At 36.2% G+C, this 13,107-nt stretch overlaps 1 pseudogene; it reads right to left on the bottom strand.

The window, feature by feature from the left end:
* Nucleotides 1-5,466: 5,466 nt before the first annotated feature.
* Btf3-ps3 (basic transcription factor 3, pseudogene 3) lies at nt 5,467-6,720 on the bottom strand (annotated as a pseudogene).
* Nucleotides 6,721-13,107: the final 6,387 nt, after the last annotated feature.

The following is a 13,107-nucleotide window of genomic DNA, read 5'->3' on the forward strand; positions in this document are numbered from 1 at the left end:
GGATTTGAGAAGGTAGAAAAGGATCCTGTAGACAGGCTATAGCACTCCTAAAAATAAGTTTGAAGAAACTAGAATAAATAGAAAGAGAAAGAAGGATCAATCACTCCAAGTCTAGTGAGGTCACCAGTAAAAGTGATTCTGCTGGTCAGCAGCAGTCACTAGAGAATGAAGAAAGCTTTGAAGGAAACTTGAATCAGCAGAAAAAAAATATTTTAAAAAATGTTTCAGTTGTATTCATTTATTTATAAATTGTCCTTTTTGTTAAAAATATATATTCCTTTCTCATATAATATAACCAGATTGTAGTTTTCTTTCCCTCTACTTCTTCCAGTGACTAGATTTAACCCCTTTCTGTCTCTTATTAGAAAAGAACAAGCTTCTAAGAGATAAAAAAAACATACCTAAAGATATGATAGAGTAAAACAAAAACAATCACATATAAGTTTAACAACATAAACCAACATAAAAAAAGAACCCATGAAAATATACAACTGTTTGGGTAGAAATCTCAGCTCAAGTTCAGACAAAGCACACCAGGCCAACATGGTTCCATGTGGAAAGATTTAATGAGAGGATGAGACAAAGGAGAGGGAAGAGAGAGAGAGAGAGAGAGAGAGAGAGAGAGAGAGAGAAGTAGAAGAGGAGAGGACTAAAGACCTGCCTTGAGCATGTGAAGGAAAGGGCAGAGGAGTATCAGGAGAGAAAAGACAAAGAGGAAGAAGGGAAGAATAAGAGAGCTAGAGCAAGACCAAAAGAGAGAGGAGGTGGTAAGCCGGCCCTTTTTAGTGTCAGGCATACCTGGCTCTTGCCAGGTAACTGAAGGGTGGAACTTAAACAGAATGCTAACAACAGTAATCCAAGATCTACTCTTTCACATATTCAAGGTCTCCAAACAAAACAAAGCAAAGCAAAACAAAACAAAACAAAACAAAACCAAAGCCTGAAAGCCATATTACATATTCATGGGACCTGGCAAAAACTCTGCAGTTCTTCAATCTCTGTGCATTCATGAGGTTTAACCAGCTGATTTACAGGGTCTTATTTTCTTGATGCCCTCCATCCTCTATGGCTCACATACTCTTGCTACTTCCTCTTCTCTGGGTTATGTTTTGGGGGATGTCTCTAAGCCCTGAATGTTGTAGAAAATATTTTATCTCAATCAAGGACTTAAGTCTTATTCAGCACTAGAGTTGGACAGATTAATGATATTGTGTACATTTTCCTATCAAAAACACCAAGATATATTATGTGTTCCATTTGGTTTGCTATAAGACAGGTTGACTCTGTGACAGGAATCAAACTTGCAGTCTAGGAGATTCAGCCTAGGTCCTAGGTATTGAAGGACCCTAGTTCTTACTGGAGCATAAGATCTATTAGGAGACTCACCTAATAGAAAATGGGTAGATTATGAGGACCCTAAGGGCTTTCACCAGTTTACACTCTGTCCAAAGAATTTAGAATAACACCCTGCTCCAGGAAATTAGCTAAACATGAAGAGGGCACTGTCCTTTTAAGTCGCTCATACACGTGCCAAGGATATCTTACCACTGAGGAATGTCAAACTCAATGTGCACCATCAAGGACCAATCCATTCTGTTACCAAAGGCTGTCCTTCACAAGTGTCTAAAAAGTGTGTGCTTTTGTTACTCAGGTCTCCTTTGTTCTTATTACAGGGCCACCCCAGCATGCTGGATCATTAAACCTCTTGCTTGATTACATCCTTATCATTCTCCCTGTTTTCATGAGTGGGACCTCCTGGACATAGGGCTGATCAAGTCCTATAGCAAGTCAAGGAAAGTTCAGGGAAGCCTGAGCAAGACCAGGCACGGGCAGTTACTAGGAGACAAAACAAAACAAAACAAAACAAAACAAAAACAAAATACCAGGCATTAGGTAAATGAAACTGTCATGTCATCAGAAGCTGGCCAGCCCATTGTCCTGAAGCAAGGGCAATGGGTCAACAATAATTTATAGCCCCCATGCCCCAGTAATGGAATATCCTCAATGATGAAGTAAAATAAAGTCCACCTTCTCCTGACTTCCTCAGCAGCAGTTTCCATACATCCCTAGCAAATTTCTCAGTCACCAGATCCCAGTAGTAAAATGCCCCCCCAGAATCCCATAGTGTGCTTTAAAGTTATCACCAAGGTCAGTTGCTTGTCTCTTGGTCTTGGTAATGAGAGAACCTATCATGCTGGACTTCTGCAGAATAAAACGCTTTTTGCATTTTACACAATATTTGAGTAGAGGGTATCTTTCTTCGGTTATTCAGGAGCCCTTACACCATTTCTTATGCCATTGTGTCTCCGGCTATTTTTCCTTCTCTCTCTCTCTCTCTCTCTCTCTCTCTCTCTCTCTCTCTCTCTCTCTCTCTCTCCCTCTCCCCACCTGGTTCTCCTCAGACTCCAATCCCAGAAATTCTGAACTATTTCCATGTTTATTTTCCCTACTCATTGTCCACTGGCATTTTATTTAACCAAGAGTTTTAAATTAGGGAGCAAGGTCACATTGTAGCTGCAGATTCTCTTCTCCTTGTGGCAGCCAGGCTTTGGAAGCTAATATTTAGCATTAAATACATAGCAAAAGTGGAAACCTCAACACCTGAAGGGAGGCATTTGATGGCAACATCCCATTTAGTGCCTAGCTTGGAGTTTTTGATTCTCTTTTGGTAGTTTGCAGAGTATCTTCCTGTGCCAATGACACTTGATTTTAGCAGTGAAATGTAATTTATTATATAAAAAAATGTACAGACCCATGCCACATGATCATGTCTTTAGATTCATCAAAGACATTGATACAGGCCAACACCCTTTCTTTGTAGAACTTCTGGAGAAATTATGTATATAAAGATAATACCCCAACATAACAAAGCAATTGCAACAAACCTATAGCCAACATCCAGTTAAACAGGAAAAAAAAAAAAAACAAGAACAAAAACCTCAAACCAGTTCCACTAAAATCAGGAAGAAAGCAAGGTTTTCACTCTCTCCACACCTTCAGTATTGTATTTAAAGAATAGGTAGAGCAATAAGATGAACTAAGAAAAACAAGGAGATAGAAAATAGAAAGAGATATATCAAAGTATCTTAATGTGCAGGAGGTATGATGCTTTATATAAGTGGTCATAAAAGTTCCAACATTAAACACTTACAAGTCAGAAACACATTTCACAAAGCAATATATGATGCTAAACAAACTCTCAAAAAATAGTACCATATCTATATGCAACTCAGAAAACTAAGAAAGTATTCTGGGGAAAAACAATTTTCACAATATTCTCAAATAATTCAAACATATCTTGACATAACTCTAAGCATGTGAAAGCCTTGTGTTGGGAGAAGCAAGTTAAACAAGATACAAGAAGGGAGAAAGAATGACATGCTCATATATTGGTAGGATAACATAGTAAAAATGTATATCTTACCAAAAGTTACCTACAGATTCACTGCCCATCAAACTTCCAAGAAAATTCTCTTGAGATCTTGAAAGGGAAATTCTCAAATATATATAAATCCAGGATTGGAAAAATTATGTTCAACAATAAAAGAACTGCTGGAGGTATCACTAATCTTAATTTTAAGTTTTACTACAAGGCTATAACTATTAAAAAATATTGTATTGGTATATAAACTGAAGAGTTGGTTAATGGAATTGAATTGAATACCTAAACATAAGTCCAAACACCTATGACTACATGAGTTTTGAAAAAAAAACACACTAGAAATAAGAATCTCCAAAAAATGGTGCAGGTCTAAGCAAACAGATATATGGAAAAAATCCAAGTAGATAAATATATAATATTCCGCATAAAATTTAGCTCCAAATTTATAAAATATCTTAACATAAAACTTGATACATGGAATCATATAAAAAGAATGTGGGGTATATCACTGAACTCATTGGCACAGTAGAAGACTTCCTGAACAGAACACTATTTGCACTTGCACTAAGATCAGTAATTAATGCATTTTAAATCATGACACTGAAAAGCTCTGGTAAGGCAAATGTATCATTTGTACAAAGCAGCATCCCACAGATGTAAGAGAAAATAATTTTACCCAATTCCCCATCTGATAGAGGTTTAATGTCCAAAATATGTAAAGAATTCAAGAGTAGAGGTCAAAATATCAATAAATATTCCAATAAAAATATGGTTGAGATCCAAACTGAGCTCTTAATATAGAAAAGTCAATTGACTCAAGTGATTTATTTGAAACTCAATATCCTTAGCCATCAGGAAAGTATGAATAAAAACTGCTTTGTGATTTAATCTTACACCTGTGAGAATAGCTAAGATCAGTAACACAAATGACAGCTCATGCTGGTAAGGAAGTGGAATTAGAGAAATACTACAGTAATGCTGGTAGTTGTGCAAACTTTAACAGACAGTATGAAAATCTGCTTGGCAGTTTGTCAAAAAAATGGGACTTGATTTACCTCAAAATACAGCTATACTACTGTAATCATATACCTAAAGGATGTTTCATCCCAATAAAAGGTCTATTCAAGTGTGTTAATTTATGTTTTTTTAACAAACAGAAATTAAAAACAATATAGCTATTTCTCAACAGAAGAGATAAAATGTTGTTTGTTTACACAATAAAGTATTCTGATGTTTAAAAAAATGATATCATGAAAATTGAAAGGAAAAACAAATAACTACAAGTGATTATCCTGAATAAGCTAACATAGACCAGTAAGATGAATATAGTATGATTGCATTATATATGATGTTAACTCTTAATTTTATGAAAACCAAGGTATAATCTGTAGATACAGAGGGGTTAGATTTGGAACTAGAGTGACACATGGATGTCCCTGAAGAGGAAAATACAGTCTTCTGGGAAGAAAGAGACTATAGGGTGGGACAATAGGTAAGGTATGATCAAGTACGGGAGGGGAGGAGAGAGGGAGTTGAGAGAGGGAATGTAAGGAGAGACAGAATGCAGGGCTATTTGAGTAATGGAGCAGAAATCTAGTTCAGTGGACTGTTCCTAAAATATATGAAGGTGACACAATTGAAGTTTCTAAACTTGGAGATGATGGAAGCTGAATATACCATCTCTGATCTAGGTTCTAGTGTCATAATTTGGTTACATCAAATTGAAGTGTTGCCAAAGTGGTGCTATGGATATCCCCCTCCCAATTCCAGTCTGTTGCCAAGATAATAAATTGTCGCCCCTCAAGAAACAGAAGAGATGTATAAGTCATGAAAATACCAAAGTAACTTGTTTTTTTAATTTTTTTTTAAAAATATTAAACTTTTCCTAACTTTATCCCCAGGCTTCCTTAGCTTAATTTGCTGTAATTATAAATTAGGAATGAGCAAAAACTGAAAAGTGCTGCAGTATCCCAGGGGTCTTGTGCTTAAAGATATTAAAGATCTAGATTTTATCAGATCCATAAAAAAAAAGCAGTCATGATATAAAAATAGAATCTCCTGTAACTTTGGCAAGTTGCTTCCATTCATTTTGCCTCATTCTTAGAAATTTCATCATGATTTGGAACTTTCTCATCACCATCCTCTCCAGTAGCAAGTGTGGCTTTGTCTTACACAAATTGTTTAGGCAGAGCCTCAGCCAGTCTCCTTAAACTAGTCACACTATCTGCACAAAGCTGGTTTAGGATGCTGGGAAAAGTTTCTGTCAGCTAATTTGTCTCAGCATGGTCTGTACTGGTGAAAGTGTTTGCTGTCAGAGAAGCCTGAACTTTAGGGTTATTAAAATGAATCACTGTTCCATGGTGTGTAAACATGTTTACCTCTTCAATACCAGACCTATAATTTATCCCTAACTTATTTAAGGAGAACTGCAGTGTTTATCATCTACTGTGGCTGTTCTGTGAATCACTTTCCTCTTTCTACGATCGGTTAGTTCCTATCCCTCCAGTGCACTTTTATGCCTTCACTTTGGTCAGTTATTTCTGTTTCATGATCACTTCTTTCACCTATCTATGTAAAAGTGTGACTGTGTGTGGAAGGGGAGACTATGGTTTGTGCTTAGGGGGTGTCAGGTAGACCAGGTGAGATAAGGCACAAATAGACACACACACACACACACACACACACACACACACACACACACACACACACACAGGGAAGCAAGCAGCTAGAGAAAGATTGAACTTATTTATATATTTTATGTGACTGGGCATAATACTTGCATTTACATATATGGACAACCCACAGACTAAGTGCATGTGCTGTTTAGAAGAAGATATTAGGTCTATTGGAAATGTTTGTGAGCCACTATCTAGAGGCTGGGAACCAAACTCATGTTGTAGGTAAGAGCAGCGAATATTTTTAAATAAGACGCCACCTTTCTTGTCCCCACAAACTTATTAAAAATAAAACAAAACTAAAAGTTTTGGGTATATGTTTGAGCAAGTCTGCAGGCTGGTTGGGCAAAAGTTTTATCAAAGATCCATTTCCTGTTTGGCTCCCCATTTCAAGGAAACGAAGAGGATGGGCTGCTTACTAAGGAGAACTCTGCATGTAGATTTTCGCTTTGATTAATAGGTTTGAATTTAATAAATATTTGTTCATTTTGCACATACATTTCCATGATTCATTTAATTAAAGAATCATGGAATCCATATGATTCACAGACACAACATGATGAATGGGGACATCACGCTTAAATTTCACTCAGTCAACAGAGTAAGCTTTACTGTGAATGTGTTCAAAACAATTCTTAGGTTGATCATCCTCCTCATTTCCATACCTCGATAAAACAAGGACTATATTTGAATAAAAACCACCTAAAACAGAATACTTCTTGGAAGTTGTTGATTATTAGAGGCTAAGATATATATATATTTTTACATCTTGAAACAGAGTTCTGAGTTACTAAGCACATTATTTAGAGAGCAATATGTGTACATGGTAAATGCAGATGAGGGCCTTAGTTTGTTGTCTCAGTTTCTTTAATTGTTACTCTTATAGAATATTCTGAACAGAAGCATACTAAGAGAAAAGGTCTTATTAGGTACTCAGTCCCAAGTTACCCACATCCTGCAGGGAATTGACAGTGGAAGGATTTTTTTTTTCTTTTGGTTCTTTTTTTCGGAGCTGGGGACCGAACCCAGGGCCTTGCGCTTCCTAGGTAAGCGCTCTACCACTGAGCTAAATCCCCAGCCCCCAGTGGAAGGATCGTTATGCAGCTGATAATATTACAGCCTCGAGTTTAAAAAAAAAAAGGAGTGTAAGGAATAAATGAATTAAGTGCACTCCTTCTAAACATCTCTCTCTCTCTCTCTCTCTCTCTCTCTCCCTCTCTCTCTCTCACTGTGTGTGTGTGTGCCCACACACAAATATATACAAATACATCTATGTATACAAACACATAGAGAAAAGAAGAGACAGAGAAAAATAAAAAGAAACACATACACAAAGAGAAAGAGTGGGGGATAGAGGGAGGGAGGAGTGAAAGCTAGGCCTGTGACATGAGTAAGCAGACTTTCTTACATTAATTATCCTGATTAAATTAATTCCTCTTAGATCTTTTCTGAGATCTACTTCCCATGTGATTCTAGACTGTGTTAAGTTGAAAAGAAACACCAACTATGAGAATTGTTAACTTTTTGTTTAGAAAATTTCATTTATGTCTCAAACAAAGTAGAGATGTGGGTTGCTCAGTAGTTCCCTAAATTTGTCTACTTCAGATTTTTGTTATACTTTCCACATATAGCTTGAATCCAGGGAAATTACAGAATCTTCCATTGTCAGATACTTAAAAATGGTTTCCTCAAAGCACCCACATCTGTGTTCATTAGGTGCTGACAGAACTTCCCCAAGACCAGCAACACCAGGTTCCTGGCAGCAAGTTCCACATGACAACAGCAATAGAGTCAAGGTTTGGTGTCTGAAGAAAGGATAAATCCCCAGGTTGGGCATTGCCCAGATGGCTCTTCCTTCAGATTCTGCTTCATTTTTTGTCCCTTTCTTTCCTTTGGTCAGGAACATTTCTGGGTTAAAAACTTTGAGATGAGTGGGGGTACCCCATCCATCCAAAGGGACCATGCCTATCTACTGGAAGTGGTCTCTATAAGTTCTGTCACTCCTTCCCTGAACATTTTGCCTAAAGCCATTCTTGTCAGATCCTGGGGGTCTCACACTTCCCTGACTTCTGAGATCTTACAGTGTCTATCCCCAGTTTCTCATCCCCCACTGCTACATATATTTATTTGATTTCATTACCATCTGTACCTCTTTCCTATCCACTTCAGTACCTAATATTGCTCCTTTATTTACAACCGCTCTCTCTCCCTCCCCAACACCATCTACCTCCTACACCTATCCTGTTCCTTGCTTATTGGAGTAATGAAGCCTCTGTACAATGGTCTTCCTTCCTTCTAAACTCCATATGGTCTTTGGGTTGTATTCTGGAAATTATTAGATTTTTCCTATTATACGCTTATCACTGAACATATATCATTTATCTTTTTTTTGTCTGGATTTTCACACTCAGGATGATACCTTCTAGTTCCATCTATTTGCCTAAGAATTTCATGAAGTAATTGTTTTTATAGCTGAGTGGTATTCTGTTTACAAAATGTACCCCATTTTTCTGTATCCATTCTTCTGCTGAGGGACAACTGAATTGTTTCCAGCTTATGGCTATTATAAATAAGGCTGTAATCAGCAGTCAGAGCTTGGGAAGTGCCAGAGTACTTGGCCAAAAATCTTTCCCACAGGGAGCTGTTCTACCAGAAGTGTTCTCCCACCTAAGCCCACACCTGACAGCTGGGACCCTATTTTCTATCCATTGACTTTCTAAAGAAAGTTGCGCCAGAAGTGTGTGTGACAATGAGCCTCAGGGCGACCTAGGACAGGACCATTCCTGTCACCATCAGCATCCAGAGCAGAGGCTGTCCCACAGCTCTCAGACATAAAACTTGCCCTGGAGAGAGCTTTTCTCCCAGGAGCCTACTCATTTCTATGATCACAGACTCACAGGCCCATAAGAGGGAGAATGTCTAGTCAGAGAAAGCAAAACCAACTAACATCAGAGATAATCAGATGACGAAAGGTGAGAACAAGAACCTAAGCAACAGAAACCAAGACAATTTAGCACTCTCAGAACCAAGTTCTACTACCACAACAAATATTGGATAGCCCACACACTAGAAAAACAAGATTTAGATTTAAAATCACATCTCCTGGTGATGATAAAGAACATTAAGAAGGCCATAAATAATTCCCTTAAGCAATACAGGAGAACACAGGTAAACAAATAGAAGCCCTTAAAAAGAAAACAAATGAAAAAATTCCCTTAAAAATTACAAGTGAAGAAATTGAACAAAACCATCCTGGATCTGAAAATGGAAGTAGAGACATTAAAGAAATCTAAAAGGGAGAGAACCATGGAGATAGAAAACCTAGAAAATAGATCAGGAGTCATAGACGTAAACATCACTAACAGAATATAAGAGATTGAAGAGAGACTCTCAGGTGCAGAAGATACCAGAAAAAGAATTGAAAAAATAGAATATATATATATATATATATATATATATATATATATATATATATATATGGGTGATAAAAACTATATATATATATATATATATGTATGTATGTATATATGTATATGTCCTAACTGGAAACATTCAGGAAAAAACCAGGAAACAATGAGAAGGCCAAACCCAAGAATAATAGATATAGAAAAGAATGAAGATTCCCACCTTAAAAGGACAATAGATAACTTCGACAAAATTATAGAAGAACGCTTCACTAACCTAAATAACGATGCCCATGAACATATAAGTGTCCTACAGAACAACAAAGAGATTGGACACAGAAAAGTAATTCCTCCAATCACATAATAGTTAAAAGACCAAATACCACCACCACCACCACCACCACCACCCACCACCACCACCACCACCAACAAAAACAAAAACAGCAACAACAACAACAAAAGAATATTAAAAGCAGCAAGGGACAAAGGTCAAGTAACATAAGAAGGAAGACTTATATAATATAGCAGACTTCTCAAGAAAATCTATGAAATCTAGAAGATGCTGGGCAGATACCATACAGACCCTAAGAGAACACAAATGCCACCAGAGGTATATCCAACAAAAATCTCAATTAAAATAATTGGAGAAATCAACATATTCTATGACAAAACCAATTTTACACAATATCTTTTCACAAATGCAGTCCAACAAAAAAATAATATATGGAAAACTCCAAGAAAAGGAGCAAAACGATACACTAAAGTAGCAAGAAAGTAATCTTCTTTCAACAAACTCCAAAGAAGAGAGCCACACAAACATAATTCCATATCTAACAACAGAAATCAGTAGAAACAATCACTATTCCTTAATATCTCTTTACATCAATGGACTTGATCCCCCCAAAAAAGATATAGACTAACAGGCTGGATATGTAAAGAGGACCTGGCATTTTGCCACACACAGGAAACATACCTCAGGAACAAAGAAAGACACTACCTCAGAGAAAAAGACTGGGAAAAATTTTTTTCCAAGCAAATGGTCCCAAGATACAAGCTGGAGTAGCCTTTATAATATTGAATAAAACCTACTTTCAACCAAAATATATGAAAAAAGATAAGGTAGTACACTTCACACACACCAAAGGAAAAATCTACCAGGGTGAACTTTCAATTCTGAACACATATGTTCTAAATGGAAGGGCACTCAGATTCATAAGTGAAAGTTTACTAAAGTTCAAAGTATACATTGTACCACACAAAATAATAGAAGGAGACTTATATCCTACTCTCATCAATGGACAGGTCGTGGAAACTAAAGAGTGATGCAGGGAAACTAAGAGAAGTTTTGAAACAAATGGATTTAGCAGACATCTATTGAACATTCCATCCTAAAACAAAACAATATAGTTTTTTTTTCTCAGCACTTTATGGTACTTTCTCCAAAATTGACCATATAATTGGTCACAAAATTGGCCTCAAAATATACAAGGACATTAGACTAATACCATGTATTCTATCAAATCACTATTGACTAAGGGTGGTCTTCAATACCAAAAAAAAAAAAAAAAAAAAAACCCAGGAATGTGAATCGTACAACACTCTACTCAATGACAACTTAGACAAGGAAAAATAAGAAAAAAAAATTAAAGACTTTTTAGAATTTAATGAAAAAGAAGGCACAACATACCACAATTATGAGCCACAATGAAAGCAGTGCTAAGAGGAAAACTCATAGTTCTGAGTGCCTCCAAAAAGAAAGTGGAGAGAGCATACACTTACATCTTGACAGGACACCTAAAATCTCAAGAACAAAAAGAACCAAATACACCCAAGAGGAGTAGACAGCAGGTAATAACGAAACTCTGAGCTGATATCAACCAAGTAGTAACAAAGTATACAAAGAATCGACAAAACTGGGAGCTAGTTATTTGAGAAAATCAACAAGATAAACCTTGGAAAGACTTTCCAAGGGGGCAGAGAGATAGGATCCAAATTAACAAAATTCAGAAATGAAAAGGGCGACATAACAACAGAAATAGAGTAAATTCAAAAATCATCAGATCCTATTACAAAAGTCTATACTCAACAAAACCAAATATCTGGAAGAAATGGACAATTTTCTTTACAGATACCAGTTGCAAATGTAAAATCAGTATCAGATAAATCATCTAAACACTCCCATAATACCTAAAGACATAGAGGCAGTCAAGAAAAGTCTCTCAACCAAAAAACAACCTACAGGACCAGCAACCCCAGATGGGTTTATTCAAAATTGTATTAGATTTTCAAAGAAGACCTAATACTGATACACTTCAAACTATCCCATAATAAAGAAGTAGAAGGAACACTACACAATTAATTTTTTGAAGCCACAATTATGCTTAAAACTAAACTACACAAAGACCCTACAAATTATGAGTACTTCGGATCTAGTTCTCTCATTAATATTGATGCCAAAATACTCAATAAGACTCTCCCAAGCCGAATTCTCACAAAATTCACCATGATTAAGTAACTAGTCTTCATCCTAAGGATGCAAGTGTGGTTCAATATATGGAAATCCAGACAACATATTCCACTACATAAATAATCTTAAGGAAAAAAATCACATGATCATTTCATTAAATGAAGAAAACACATTTGACAAACTTAAATACCCTTGCATGAAAAAAAGTCTTAGAAACCTCAGGAATTCAAGGCCCATGACTAAATATAGTAAAAGGAATATACAACACTCCAGTAGCCAGCATCAAACTAAATAGAGATTACTTGAAGCAATCCCACCAAAATCATGTACTACAAAAGGGTGCTCATTTTCTCCCTATCTTTTCAATGTAGTACTTGCAATCCTAGCCAGAGTCATTAGATAACGAAAAGAACTCAAAGGAACACAAATTGGAAAGGAAGAACTCAAAATATCACCATATGCATATGACATGATTGTACACTTATGTGTTCACAAAATTTTTTCCAGAGAATTTATACAGCTGATAAACTTCAGCTAAGTTGCAAGATATAAAATTAACTCAAACAAATCAGTAGCCTTCCTCTACTCAAAGGATAAACAGGCTGCAAAAGAAATTAGTGAAATGACACCCTTCATAATAGTCACAAATAACATAAAATACTTTGGTGTGACTCTAACCCTTGAAGTGAAATATCTGTATGACAAGAACTTTAAGTATCTGAAGAAAGAAACTGAAGAATATTTCAGAAGATGGAAAGATCTACCATGCTAATTGACTGGCAGGATTAATATAGCAAAAATGAGCATCTTGACAAAAGCAAATTCAATGCAATTTCCATCAAATTTTCAATTCAATTCTTCATAGAATTAGAAAGAGAAATTTGCAAACTCATTTGGAGAAGCAAAATACCAAGGATAGTGAAGACTATTCTCAATAATAAAAGAACTGAGGGAATCACCATTTCTGACCTCAAGTTGCATTATAGTAGCAGTCATGATAAAAATTGCATGGTATTGGTACAGAGACAGTTCATTAGTAGAATTTAATCCATACACATGGTGACTTGACTTTGACGATGGAGCTTAAGCTATTTATTGAAAAGAAACATCAGGATTAACATAGTAAAAATGGCCATTTTACCAAAAGTGATCTACAGATACAATGCAATCCCCATCAAA

Source organism: Rattus norvegicus, chromosome 13 (genome assembly GCF_036323735.1).
Source record: "Rattus norvegicus strain BN/NHsdMcwi chromosome 13, GRCr8, whole genome shotgun sequence".
NCBI classification, from domain to species: Eukaryota; Metazoa; Chordata; class Mammalia; order Rodentia; family Muridae; genus Rattus; species Rattus norvegicus.